General features: G+C 44.7%; 1 long non-coding RNA gene across 1 annotated transcript; it reads left to right on the top strand.

The window, feature by feature from the left end:
• The first annotated feature begins 10,603 nt into the window (after window positions 1-10,603).
• LOC308095208 lies at window positions 10,604-11,391 on the top strand. Its single transcript, XR_013934044.1, has 3 exons — window positions 10,604-10,667; window positions 11,031-11,120; window positions 11,275-11,391. It is a non-coding gene; the product is annotated as an uncharacterized lncRNA (long non-coding RNA).
• Window positions 11,392-15,077: the final 3,686 nt, after the last annotated feature.

Genomic DNA, 15,077 nt, shown 5'->3' on the forward strand with positions numbered 1-15,077 from the left:
ACATGTATGTGGCGCATTGCATACATTTAAACGACAAAAATTGGTTACGTGGCCTTTACTTCCTGGCCTTAATGTAGTAAATTTACTGATTATGTAGTCTCTTAAATCCTGTAGGCCCTTATGGAAAGGATGGAAGGTAGGGCTGATTAGAGCCAATATATTTCCAACCTATAGTCTCGACTTTATGAAGTGTTACTATTTTCATGGAACTTTATGAAGTGTTACTATTTTTATGGAATTAAAGCAAAGACTCCGGTTATTGGTACTTGGCTCTGATCAAGCATTTATACACCGGCTCCCTGGTTAAACACGATGCTTTTTCTGGGGGCGTCTAAAATGTCTTTTTAAATGATGATGATGATGATGATGATGATGAGGTTGAATGTTGATGATGATGATGATGATGAGGTTGAATGTTGAGGATGATGATGATGATGAGGTTGAATGTTGATGATGATGATGATGAGGTTGAATGTTGAAGATGGATGTTGAATGGAATTGTATGGATGATGATGGATGTGGTTGGATGATGACTGATGATGTTTTGGGTTGCTTTCTGGTGATGGGTGGAGTGGACCTGTGATTCTGCTGGTTTTCCTGACTTCTGTGTTTCATTTTGTGGTGGCTTTTCGGCCTTCTTGGTGAACACGACTTTTTGGTGTCATGACTTTTCGGCTGTGTACTGCTTGTCTTGAATTATCACTTTCGTGGTAATGCTGCTTTCTTTTTCAACTTGGCAGTGGTGATGCTGGGTTGATTTTGATTTTGTGTTTGTGTTGTTTTGGGCTTGAGCGTTCTTCACGTTGTGAAGCTGGTCTTGTCTTTGTTTGTTTACTGGCGGTGGTGACGCGGTATATGGGTTGGTCTGGTTAATGTTGTTTTGTGTCTTTTTCGTGTGGACAGGTGGTGTACGTTGTGTGTGTATATGTGAGTGGATGTGAGGGGTCTTTGTTGTGTGGATAGGTGATGTAAGTTATGAGTGTATGTGAGAGTGTATGTGCGGAGGAGGTGATGTTTGTCTCATTGTATGTTGGTCTTGTACTGAGTGTGTGTGTGTGTGTGTGTGTGTGTGTGGATGTATACTGTCTAAGAGCGGCGTTGTTTCCAGTGGGACGGCTACGTGCTTGATTTGTTTTGTTATTTTGAAACGACACAATTAGTTTTGACTGTTGTCAAAGCTCTCGGTTGTAATATGCAAGAATTTTTCAATGGCTTGCTTTCTCAGGGTTTTTTTTTACAAATTGGTACAGGCTTATTTTGTGGTTTTCAGTCGTGTTTCTATTCTTTGTGTATGTGTGTTGTTTGTTGACACGTGCAATTTTTTTTCCCTGGGGGGAAGCGCGGTCTGTGATTGTTGTGATCTGTGTCTTGGGAAGGTGTTTTATTTTTTTATTTTTTTATTTTTTTACGCCTGGATGTTGAGAGTTTTTCGGTGCCGATGTGTGCTTGAGATAGCTTGGACCTAGTGCTGTTTTTTGGGTGTTGGTGGATTTCATTTTTTGTTGAAAGTGTTGTAAGAGGGGAGAGATGTGAAGATTGTTTAGATATTCAATTGTTGAACAGAAACATAACTATTCAGTCTAAATAATAGTGAAAGTAATCTTTTTGAACTGTTAAAATAATCTACAAAGAAGACAGTAAAAAGTTAATTTAGGAAAAAGAAAAATTGGAATATTACAGTAAAAAGTTAATTTAGGAATATAATTGGAATATAATTGGAATGTTATAAGCAAGGGTTAAATTTGATCGACTACAGACCTTGTTGATGTCTGTGTGAAAAATATTTAATTGAATACTGCTAAAGTTTTATTAGATAGAATCGATTTCGGTCTGTTTTGTGCTTTATTTATGGCGGTTTAATGATTTTACTGGTCTAATGTATTGTTGTGAACGTGCTGTCCCTGTTGTGTAAGATCGAGGCTTTTTTCCTGAGAGATTATGACCTGGGTGTGCACGCCTGGGAGATTTTCGTTACTTTGGCCAAGAAACGGAATCGTTCGTATTTTCTCTGGGGAGACGCTGAGGTTGATCACGGCGGGGATAGCATGCCACGGCCATATTTGGATCTGTTAAATGGTACTCTAGATATATTAAAGAATGGATGTATTAGCTACACATACGTGCTTTAATTAATAGACAAATGATTTAGTTGAACTGAGCCATGAGTGATGCGCAGATGGAGCTGATTTTAAAATTAAGGTTTTGGATATAATTAGAGGTTAAAATGGAGGATTAAGCCATGTGCATTGGGGAGTTAAGAGAAGGTATCAAACTTTTTCTTTGCAGGTTTTCTTGAAAAAAACACTTTTCTCTGTTGTGCTTAAATGTAGATATTAGATCAAACTTTGCCTTAAATTGAGTGACAACTTGTTAACAGTTCCCGGTCTGAGTCACTATCCTTTTATATATCACAAATTGAGTAAAATTCAGAGTTTCAATAGTGAGCTAAAAACCTAATTCAATGGCTCACCACTGGGGCTAAAAATAAGCTGAAGCTTTTTGTCCAAGGAATAGATAATATTTATAATACTTAAGCATGCAATAGGAGATCTGTGCTCATTTGTGACTTGAAATTACCACATATTTTGTTTGTTTGTCTTATCTTATCAGGAGCAGAGGGAACATTTGGTCCCATTTTGGAGATTTAAGGTGAGTGCTGGGGTGTTGATTGCAATGGTGAAAAGAGTAGTTTTCGGGAACAGACCTAAAGCGGCTGGCATGGTTAGAATGTCAGTGGGTGGTTATCTTTTAGCTATACTCTCAGTGGAGTTTGAGAATAGCGATGGATCTTGGGGGAGGGGATTGGTTTAGCAGTTCCCATGCCCGGGTGTCGAATGGTAGGATAAGATAGTAAGCTAGTTAATGATTGACAGACAGATAGGGGGGTCTGCTCCATTTGTTTAAACTGCTCTAACACCCTTGTAGTGGACATCACCAGCACTGACGTTTTTGTAAATCTGTACTTAAGTAAAATAGATTTTAGTATGCTATAAGGAGTGTACACATTTTGAAAGTATTAAGAGTAAAAGTTATTATAAAATTTAGGATCAAGAGGGGAACGCTTATACAGAGATTATTATAGTACACATTTTGAATTATTGTCAGGAAATAGAGTTAAATTAGCCTCGCGTGGCCAGACAATATTACAGGACACACTGCGTGGATATTAGTCTGGTCCCTATCAACGATAGTTTTTTTTCCAAGGGGCGGTTACAAAAAGAGCGAAACGGACTCTATTGGTTAGACCTAAACCAATCAGAGCAGTGCTTCCTTGTTCACGAACCAATCAGAGCAGCGCTTCCTTGTACGTCATTGCTCCAAATAAGGTGATAAGCCCGCCCACATTTGGATACTGGGCCCTGGTTGGTTCCGCACAACTGCGGAGGGAGAGAAATGGAATCTCTATGGAGGGGGGCCAGACCTAATCTGCCGAGGGCTAAAGTGCGATTTTGCAAAGGCAGATTCGTCTGGAACCAGGCTAGAGTTAAATAGCTGCTGAAACAGTAAAAATGGTATTCACTATTAGGAAAATGCTAAATGTTTTGGTGTATGAGTAACAAATGGGAATCATTGTTTTGAAAAATATAACAAGGAGGAAAAATTTGAAAAAGTAACATGGTAGACTATAATGTGAGATTGATTTTACACCGTCATATGTTTAGATTCTGTAGGAAAGTTTTTTCGACCTGACTGCTGTCCACCTGTCCCAGAGGTATTCAACGGATGGCACTGGCTACTACACGTCTGCTGGCAGCATCAGACTCATGATCATCATGACTCAGGCAACAATGATTAGTATCGTGGTGCTTGGCCCTAAAGGCTCCGGGAAGTCCACCACATTTAGACACATGCTCACAAGGGCCGAACTCGAACCCATTCCAATAGCTGTGGATGAGACATATGAGTCATATGTCATGGTGTTGGATCAAAGAGAAGGAGAACAAGAACACATCCTTAATATGAAGGCCTACAAGACCGTACCGAGCCTCTTACTGTGGGATGCTACAGTCATCGCTGCACAGCACCGCCGCAAATTGAAAGTGGGCTAAGAAAAGGCTATCAAGAAATGTAAATTGTGGAAGCAAAGATTTGTGCAGTGAACCCTGGTCCCTGGGGCAAAGCTGAGGAGCTATTTAGCGGGGAGAATGGACCTCACATTGTACACCCTTAGGCACATTCTGAGAGCTCACTATGCAGAAAAGGATGCTACTGACTTGTACCAGCAGTTAACTAAAGCTGTACAGGGGCCAGGTGAAACATCCCTTGACTTCCTTATCCGAGTACTTGATCTGCGACAGAAAGTTATTTTTGCATCAGAACGCTCTCAGTCTTGTCTGAAATACAACAGGGAATTAGTGCAGAGCCAATGTTTCCAGTCCATCCTCACTGGTCAGAAATATCAGTCCATCAGGGCAGAAATAAGGTTATTCCTGCAAAATGTGGACAATAGTGATGAACTTTTGCTGGAGAAAATGAAAATTGTGCAATACAATGAGAACAAGCGGAACCAAAAGATTAAAGCCATGAGCAGAACTATCTCATAGAACCAACATTAATGTGATAGAGACAGTGGGGACACCCCCCAGGCAGAACCAGTCTCAGTGAAACTCACTAAACAGACTAAAGATAATTCACTGTTTGCAAAGATGGAGGAGAGCAGTGTCGCTATCAAAGAGCTCACATGCCAAGTCGCATCCTTAGTGCAAACAGCTCAACGTGAGAGAGCCACTGTGATTAACCCCCAAACAAAGCCAGCCAATCCTGAGTATAGGAGATCAAAAGGGCGCTGTCAAACGTGTCAGCAGCACAATGTACCCAATTGCAATCATTGTTTCAAGTGTGGCAGTGACACTCACTTTGCTTTGGGATGCAGTGCTGGAGTTGCACAGAGAGGGTAGGGAAACAGGCGTAGGTTGTGACTGAGGGGCAGGCCATGACCTTAACAAAACCAAAGTCCCAGATGAATACAGTGGTGCAGCAAATCTCAATCTCAATTCTCATCACAGAAAATCTGAGACAAATCCAAACAATACAGGCCCCATTTCATTCAATCCCACCAAGCGAAAGCATGTTACACAACTCATTGGCAAATCAATGAATAAAATGAAAACTCAAGCTCTGTGGGATACCAGTGGTGTGCGTGAGAAAACATAGACGGAAGTCTCAGACTATGCATTGTAGGCAGGTAAAAATATGCTTTGACAAAAATAATTTGAACAAAAGGTTTCTCAATGGTTTATTGTAGTATCATGTGTACTTAATAACATATCGAAAGTTTACCGAAATCTGATCATTAGAAATGTCAAATTTCCAAGATGGCCACCACCAGTTCCTTAAAAGACCATTACTCCTTCATTATTTGCCCTACACAAGTCATTTTGGTGCCTAACCCCATGATTTGGTGATCTAGGAATCCAATTAGCATATATAAATTATAGGCAAGGGATTATAAGTACAATTATATATTAAAGCAATTGGTTATAAGCATATTTAACAATGTAATTAGACATTTTTCCCTTTTCTACATGCTATAATGCCCAGGATTGGTGAATTCATCACCTATACATGTAATTCACACTGCATGAAAAGAGGCATTAATGGGCAAATTCGGGCAATTGCAGTTGCTCAGTAAACCCGCAGTTTGCTGGTGTTTTTGTATGTCATTGGAAATTTACAGTTGAAAATGTTTACTGTGAAATTTGTCTATATACATTTGGAAATCAGTGATTTACCGTTCCTCTGCCAGACAAAGACCCAGCAGGAGACTGGCCATTTCCTTTGACATCCAAATTAACTCTTTGTTTAAAGAGTTAAAAGTTTAAAGACTCTCCCTCCCTCTCCCTCTCCCTCTCCCTCTCCCCATTGCCAAAGCAAAAATGGAACAAAACAAAAATATAATTTTAAATATTTTTGTTAAGGGCTTAATTTGTTAATCTTTTTTTTTGTATAATCTAAGTGAATAAGAACATTTCCCATATCTGTCCCAAGAATACAATAGTAATGTAGATGTCGTGATGAGGACAGGTTAACAGGAAGAGGGTGTTTTATCGAGCAAGAGATTTTCAGGTTTAAAACATTGGTGCAGAGAGTTGACTTTGGGTTCCTTCGCTGTGCTGGGTCCTCTTTTTTTGGGTTCACTTAGTTTTGTCTTTAATGAACATGAAGATGTGTATTGCTGCCATAAAGTAAGTCTCTCTCTCTCTCTCTCTCTCTCTCTCTCTCTCTCTCCAAATGAGCTTAATCAGCAATAAAACACAGGTTTGGCAGGTTTACGTTGCAAAAATGGAACAAAACAATATATTTTTTTTTCAATATCTTTGTTAATCTATGTTTTTTAAATAATCTAAATCTAAAAAGTAATTTAACTCGTCCATCCATCCATCTTCAACCGCTTATCCGGAGTCGGGTCGCGGGGGCAACAGTTCCAGCAGAGAGCTCCAGACCTTCCTCTCCTGAGCAACATTAGCAACTTCCTCCTGGGGGATCCCGAGGCGTTCCCAGGCCAGTGTGGAGATGTAATCCGCCCATCTGGTCCTTGGTCTGCCCCGGGGTCTCCTCCCAGTGGGACGTGCAGCGAGGACCTCCCTAGGGAGACGCTCGGGAGGCATCCGTACTAGATGCCCGAACCACCTAAGCTGGCTCCTTTCCAAGCGAAGGAGCAGCGACTCTACTCCGAGTCTCTCCCGGGTGACCGAACTTCTCACCCTATCTCTAAGGGAGATGCCAGCCACCCGTCTGAGAAAACTCATTTCGGCCGCTTGTACCCGCGACCTTATTCTTTCGGTCATGACCCACACTTCATGACCATAGGTGAGAGTAGGAACGAAGATTGCTCGGAAGACCGAGAGCTTTGCCTTCTGGCTCAGCTCTCTTTTCGTCACCACAGTGCGGTACAGCGACTGCAATACCGCTCCTGCTGCTCCGATTCTCCGGCTGATCTCCTGCTCCGTCCTCCCCTCACTCGTGAACAAGACCCCGAGATACTTAAACTCCTTCACCTGGGGCAAAGCCTCATTCCCTACCCGGACTGCACAATCCACCGGTTTCCTGCTGAGAACCATGGCCTCAGATTTGGAGATGCTGATTTTCATCCCAGCCGACGCACACTCGACTGCTAACCGATCCAGTGAGAGCTGAAGGTCCCGGACCGATGGTGCCATCAGGACCACATCATCCGCAAAAAGCAGTGACGCAACCCTTAGCTCACCGAACCGTATACCCTCTCCGCCACGACTTCGCCTCGAGATCCTGTCCATGAAAATCACAAACAGGATAGGTGACAAGGCGCAGCCCTGTCTGAGACCAACCCCCACTGGAAAATAATCCGACTTACTGCCGAGCACACGGACACAGCTCTCGCTTTGGGCGTACAGAGATTGGATGGCCCTCAACAAGGTCCCCCTCACCCCATATTCCCGCAGCACCTCCCACAGAAACTCCCGGGGGACCCGGTCATATGCCTTCTCCAAATCCACAAAACACATGTAGACCGGATATGCATACTCCCAGGCCCTCTCCAGGATCCCTGCCAGAGTAAAGAGTTGGTCAGTTGTTCCACGACCAGGACGGAAACCACATTGCTCCTCTTGAATCTGAGGTTCGACTATCGGCCGGACCCTCCTTTCCAGTACCTTGGCATAAACTTTCCCAGGGAGGCTGAGTAATGTGATACCTCTGTAATTGGCACACAACCTCTGGTCCCCCTTTTTGAAAAGTGGGACCACCACCCCAGTCTGCCACTCCCTCGGTACTGTCCCAGACTTCCACGCGATGTTGCAAAGACGTATCAACCAAGACAGTCCCTCAACACCCAGAGCCTTCAGCATTTCTGGACGAATCTCATCAACCCCCGGAGCTTTGCCACTGTGGAGTTGTTTAACTACCTCAGTGACTTCCTTCCGGGAGATTGACGACGATCCCCCATCATCCTCAGGCTCTGCTCCTGTCAGGGAGGGTGGGTCTGATGTCATTGGGTTTAGGAGTTCCTCAAAGTGTTCCTTCCACCTCCCTACGACTTCCTCACTTGAAGTCAGCAGAGCCCCATCCTTGCTGTATACAGCTTGGATGGTTCCCCGCTTTCCCCTCCTGAGGTGCCGTATGGTCGTCCAGAACAACTTTGGTGCCGCCCGAAAGTCCTTCTCCATGGATTCCCCGAACTCCTCCCACACCCGCTGCTTAGCCTCCGTCACAGCTGTGGCTGCCGCCCTTCGGGCCTGTCGGTACCTTGCAACTGCCTCTGGAGTCCCCTGGGATATCATACCCCGATAGGCCTCCTTCTTCAGTCGGACGGCTTCCCTGACCACCGCTGTCCACCAGGGTGTTCGAGGGTTACCGCCCCTTGAGGCACCTAAGACCTTCTGACCACAGCTCACAGCCGCAGCTTTAGCAATAGAGGCTTTGAACATTGCCCATTCCTGTTCAATGCCCCCAACCTCCACAGGGATGCCAGAGAAGTCCCGCCGGAGGTGGGAGTTAAATTCCTTCCGAACAGAGGTCTCCTCCAAACGTTCCCAGTTCACCCGCACTACACGCTTGGGTTTGCCAGGTCTGTCCAGAGGCTTCCCCCGCCATCTGAACCAACTCACCACCAGATGGTGATCAGTTGACAGTTCCGCCCCTCTCTTCACCCGAGTGTCCAGAACATGCGGCCTCAGATCAGCTGATACGATTACAAAATCGATCATTGATCTTTGGCCTAGGGTACTCTGGTACCAAGTACACTTATGAGCATCCTTATGTTTGAACATGGTGTTTGTTATTGTCAGTCCATGACTAGCACAGAAATCCAATAACAAGCCACCACTCAGGTTCAGATCAGGGAGACCGTTCCTCCCAATCACGCCAGTCCAAGTATCCCCGTCATTGCCCACGTGTGCGTTGAAGTCCCCCAGCAAGACTATGGAATCCCCCACCGGAGCCCCATGCAGGACCCCATGCAGGGTATCCAAAAAGGCCGAATACTCTGAACTCTTGTTTGGCGCGTACGCACAGACAACAGTCAGAGTTTTCCCCCCATCAACCCTTAGGCGGAGGGAGGCGACTCTCTTGTCCACCGGGGTGAACCCCAACGTGATGGCACTCAACCGGGGGCTTGTGAGTATCCCCACACCCGCCTGAGACCTCACACCCTGAGCAACTCCAGAATAAAACAAGGTCCACCCCTTGTCCAGGAGTTTGGTTCCAGAGTCCTTGCTATGTGTGGAGGCAAGCCCCACCAGGTCTAACCGGTAGCGCTCTGCCTCCCGCACCAGCTCAGGCTCCTTCCCCACCAGCGTAGTTACGTTCCACGTCCCAAAAGTCAGCCTCTGCTGCCCCTGATTGGTCCGTCTGGAACCTCTGCTGTCACTGCCACCCATCTGACAGTGCACCCGACCCCACTGGTTCCGATCGCGGGTGGTGGGCCCACGTGGCGGCGAAGATCTGCCCACGTTCCTTCTTCGGGCTGTGCCCGGCCGGGCTCCGTGGTTAGCCCGGCCACCAGGCGCTCGCTGACGAGCCCTTCCTCCGGGCCTGGCTCCAGAGGAGGGCCCCGGGCTTCCTCCGGGCCGGGTCGCATCACTTCGTCTTGAATTGTCCATGAAGTGTTTGGTGAACCATTCTTAGTCTGGCCCCTCCCCCGAGACCACTTTGCCATGGGAGACCCTACCAGGAGCACTAGGCTCCCGACAACACAGCTCCCAGGTTCATTGGGGCACACAAACCTCTCCACCACGGTAAGGTGATGATTCATTGGAACTCGTCTAAATCTTAACTATGGTCTTTTGAAAAAAATCACATTGCAATGCTTTGTATAATGTAGGGCTTAATTTGTTAATCTATGTTTTTTTTATGTATACTCTTAATCTAAATCTAAGTATCTTAACAAAAGTTTTTAATTAATTACATTGTAGTAAAAAGTGCAATAGTTGCCTCTTGAGATGTTATAAAGTATAACAACATTTCCCATTCCAGACAGCTTTGACCAAAGTTGCTAATTATCATGTGAATGCTGCAGTGTCTCTCTACAGCACAGCCATTCACAACCAATGACTTTCCTTCTCAGTTTGGCCAATCAGGTTATCACATTTTTGAAATCTTAACTGCCATCCACTGCAGCCAGATGAAAATCAGTTGACTTGACTTGACTAGCTGACTGACTCAACATACTTGAATTAAGGTAAGCTTCAAGCCTACATGACGTATTTATAAATTGTTAGTAGGATACATTATATTGTATTGCACTAGTATCACAAGAGCATAATATTATATGCCATGGATTACTGTAGCAGGAAACCTGGAACACTTTATGTCGTAATTGTGAAATGTGTTTGTTTTTGCAAACTAACTGAATTTGCATTTATCAATTACATGTCTGCAGAGTTGTCAGATTATTTGTTTTTTGAAAGAAAAAATCCTCTGTTACATGTATTAAGTTTACAGTTTCCCCTTTGTTATCTTTGAGTTAATACATAAATTTCCTTTGGGTTTTACTTAGTTTTTAGGCTACTTCAGAACTAAGGACTGAGAATTCCACTGATTCATGCATGCTGTGTGTGTCCACCCAAGGAGAGAAGGCCTTTATGCTTTTATAGTCCCAACTAACTTTGTGAATCATTCTGTTTGCAGGAGACTGTGAGCCGTTTACACAACTCTGAAAACAATGCCCTGAGACTTGATTCACAAGAAAGGTAATTAATTGTTTGTTTGTATCACTGTGTAATTTACCCCAGCTAAATAATAACAATGCATAACATTTATATAGCGCTTTTCTTAGTACCCAAAGTCGCTTTGCAACAAAACAAAACAAAACAAACAACTTTATCAGGAGAGAAATTCTTAAAAAGGCTAAAAAGAAAACATTAAGCTAAGACTAAGGGAGATTTGAATTAGGGGGAGGGGGAAGGTGGGGTTTGATATAGGCTTTGAACAGGACGGGGGTGGAGGTGTGAGTTCCAAACACACTGCAGTCTGGTGGCTGCAGTCTGCACTCTGCAACTGGTGGCAGTGTGTGTGCTCTGGAATCAACTAACATGCTGCTTTTCTATTTTCAGTATCAATTCTCCACATAATCTTGCAGCGATGACCCATGTTGGATCAGGTCGGCATTGCTTTCCCTGACGTAGACCGTGTCGTTATAACGGGTAAGAAAATATATGCTACTTTTACTTAAGTAAAATATGTAAGTACATCTTCCACCACTGGCCCCAGTAAGAGCGTAGACTTTTACAGGGGCCAGTTAAAATTGTGTAGATAAACAACTAAATAGATCCTAATTGTATTTTCCTTGTATTTTAGCTGCTTGCAGGACTCACTTGAGTCTCTGAAAAGAAGCCATCGCCTGGACCAGCCAGAGAATAATGACCAGAAGAAAAAGATGAATGCCTCAATGAAGAGCCGACAGAGAAGATTGAGGGTAAGTTATATGGAACTGTTTGTAAGATGTTTTTTGTTTTACATTATGTGTTCCTGTAATAATGGTAATTTAATACATCATTTAATTGCTATTCTATGTTTTACAGTTGATGACCACCAGGACTGCATGTCTGGAGACTGATGGAGAAAGGCCATGCTAAGAAGTTCAGAGGAGGGAGACAAGCCGGAGGTGCCAGAGGACAGAGTGGGCTCATCAGCTGACCAGGGGCCATGGCAGCAGCGAAGCCAGAGGGAAGGCTGGAGGAGCGTGCCGAGATGTGGAGGTCTGTGGTCCACTCCAGACATGGGCAGCCAGAGACCCAGCCCATGGAGAAAGAATCCTCTCGTCGGGCAGCCAAAGACCAGCACATGGGGAGAGAGAGTCCGTGTGTCGAGAGCAGTGTCGAGAAGGAGCTGAGGAGACCAGGGTGGGGAGCCACCACTCCACAGAGCCCAGGCTGCTTTTATCGCCACACAATTATGACATTGAACAATGGGTGAGCACATCTGAGCAAATTGCACATAGGCCTACTGGATGTCAGCAGGACAGATGAGTGGGCAGTTTGCCTGGTTCCCCCGCTCACCAGCAGCACGTGCCTAATATTATTTTAATGGACATTGACTCTATGAACTAAAGTGAACGAGAACTACAACCAAGTGTGAAGATGTTTCCCAGAGCCTCTACCAAGCCCATGTTGATTGAGGAGCTTGGAGAGAGGGGGGGAGGGAGGTGCGAGTGTCCCCATGGTCTTGAGGAGAGGGGTAATATATGTGTATTTATATGCATTCCTCCTCCCATAGCCTGAGAGGGGGAAAGTGTGAGAGTGTCCTGTTCAAGTCCAGAAGATTGAAGAACTTGGAGAGGAGAGGACTGTTGTGACTGAGATTCTCCCATAGCCTGGCCAGCACCATGAGGATTGAAGAACTTGGAGAGAGGAGAGAGGAAATGTAACAGCTATCTGTTCTGAGGTCCTCTGTTACTGAGGTTTTGCACAGTTGAATTTTGCACAATGATTTTAAGTATTTATTGAATTATAATCATGAAGGGCAAGTGCAATGTGTAATGGGTATGAGTGTGATAAGAGAGCAATATGTTTGAGTAGTGCAATATAGGGAATGCTGGGTGATTATTGAAAGCTTAACATGTCCCTGTAAGTTGTGCCTGTGGCCAGAGTAATTGGGCTGGACCAAGTTAGAAGGGCAGAGGGTGGTAGGATGAGAGCTGGACACCACCATGTCACCTGTGTGGCGAGCTTCCTGTGTTCATGTATTGTTTGTATTGTCGGTGAACAATCAAAATAAATACACCTTTTTGGTTGTACCCTATCAAGGCCTCTGTACTAACTCCAACCGCAAGTCGGGCATTCTCACAGCGCTGCACTCAGTAGCACACTATGAGCTTGTAGATCTGCTATTTTTGAATAGCCAAAGTATACTGTATACTGTTTTTTTATTTATCAATAAACACAATTTACCTGACTGAGATTGTTGCCTATTTGTTTTCAGAATCATGTATGTATATATGTGTGTGTGTGTGTATATAACTAAATATATTAATATATATATATATATATATATATATATATATATATATATATATATATATATATATATATATATATATATAAATAAAATAAGGGGGGGGGCACCACCCCCCTAGATCCCTAGGAGGGGGGGTCACCTTGTGAGCCCCCATCCCCCCCCTCACAATGTGACCCCCAAAATAAGGGAGGGATGATTGCCCACCTAGTATAGGTCACAGCCAATCATAGGTGGCTTATTGCACATGCTCAGTAGCATTACTCGAGATAGGGAGGAGGGGGGAGATCTCCCCCCTCCCAAATTGTGGAAATCCAGGTTAGGGCTGAAGGTGTGATTTTCTGGCAGCAGCCCCAGCAGGGGGTCACGCATACTTAATTTGGTACGATACCAGTCTTTACTGACTCAGAAAACTTTGAGTTTTCCGAGTGGTTTAGCTCATGTAAATACAGGAATTTTCACTGAATTTACATCTAATTTTCATCTGTTTTCATAGCCGGAAACCTTGTTTTTTGCGCAGTGTCACATTCTGTTGAAGCTTTCAAAATGTATTTGGATACCAATAAGGAATAAATTAATTATTACTGGGTGGTACTGTGACATTTGTAAAAACATGACTGCCAATTGATAGACAGGGAATATTACACACATCTTGGAAGAAGTTCCTTACCGAGAAATGTCTTCACCAATTTTGTTTGTAAAGGTGTCTGGTTCCCAAACTGGGGGTCCCCCAAATGATTTAGGCGGGTCCCCAGATGGTTAGCTTAATGTGCAACATTGTTTTCTCACTCAACAGTAGACAAACAAACCAAGTGTATACAGGGTATCTGCACATTTCTAAAGTTACAATTGAATTACTCTTAAGACTCAATATTATCTCAAATATTAGGTAAGAAAGAGGCAAACATTGTGAAAATAGCCGATGTACAAGCTCACAATGCTACACTCAGTAGGAAAAAAATGGCCACACTGGTCTATGGGTAAGATGGACTCCTCAGTGGGTATACAGTGGAGAGAAATGGCCCCTTATGGGCCAGGAGAGGGTGTACAAGTCATCACAGAGCTATCACAACATGTATCTAGTGTCTTCTACTGGGTGTCTAGGCAGGGGTGGTGGAGGACTGTGGCATGGATAAGGTTCAGATTTGCTTGTCACAGACATCTCCTTATTCCTGAGACTAGTAGTTGTGTGAGGTTTTAGTGCAAAATTAATTTCACACGTCCTTATTTTGTGATTGGTACTGCTGGCAATAAGCTTGAACCTTGATCTTTTTTTCTGGATAACTTTAACAGCAAGAAGGTACGTATAGGGGACAGCCCATGACGCCCTGGGCTCCAGTCTCCCCATAGAATCCCAATCTAACCGACCTCCCCGCCCATAAGGGGCTGTGTCCCTGCTGCTATCCAACAAACAAGCATTGCTTTCGGCATACACCATTTTCTTTTTCTGGAGCTGTTCTGGAGAGGGGAGAGGATGCTCTGAGCCATAATGATAAGTCACTGGGGGCCCCTGGGAATATTAATGCTCAGCCACCACCGACTCTCCTGTGAGCCAGTCCGACATAGGCACCCTTGTCTGCCTGACACACAGTCATGCACCACCACGTGGAGGTCTTACAACCACCACTATAAGGGGGGCCGACCCTCCTCACTACCTGTGCCCACTCACGAGCGCCTATCTCGGACATAGGAGCCAGCCAGACCCGCCAGGAGGTCCATTTGGGACCAGCATACATAGGGACACGACTGTCTGCCTGACACAGTCTTGCAACATGTGGAGGTCTTACAACCATCACCACCGGGGACTGTCCTCACTACCTATGCTAACTCAAGAGTGCCTATCTCGGGAGTGCCTATCTCGGGAGCAGGGAGCGCCATGGAGTACGGCTGCTTTCGTCATCGCTCCGCAGCGTCGCAACGCTTTTCCATCTTTTTAGTATTTTTTAGCCTTCTCTTTTTTTCCTACACCGTCGGGTGTCTGAGGAGTTATGACAGACAAGCACTTATGGACATCAGCACAGCGATTACACACAGATTTCCGGACTTTTTTGCGGAAAACCCTCCACTCGGCTGGGTGGGGGGAGGGCTCCCCTTTGTCCCGGCCGGGACAATGGCACGGAAACGGCGAAGAAGGCGCCCAGGTCGAC

The sequence above is a fragment of the Gymnoscopelus braueri genome (assembly GCF_963280865.1).
Source record: "Gymnoscopelus braueri genome assembly, chromosome: 11".
Taxonomy (NCBI): Eukaryota; Metazoa; Chordata; class Actinopteri; order Myctophiformes; family Myctophidae; genus Gymnoscopelus; species Gymnoscopelus braueri.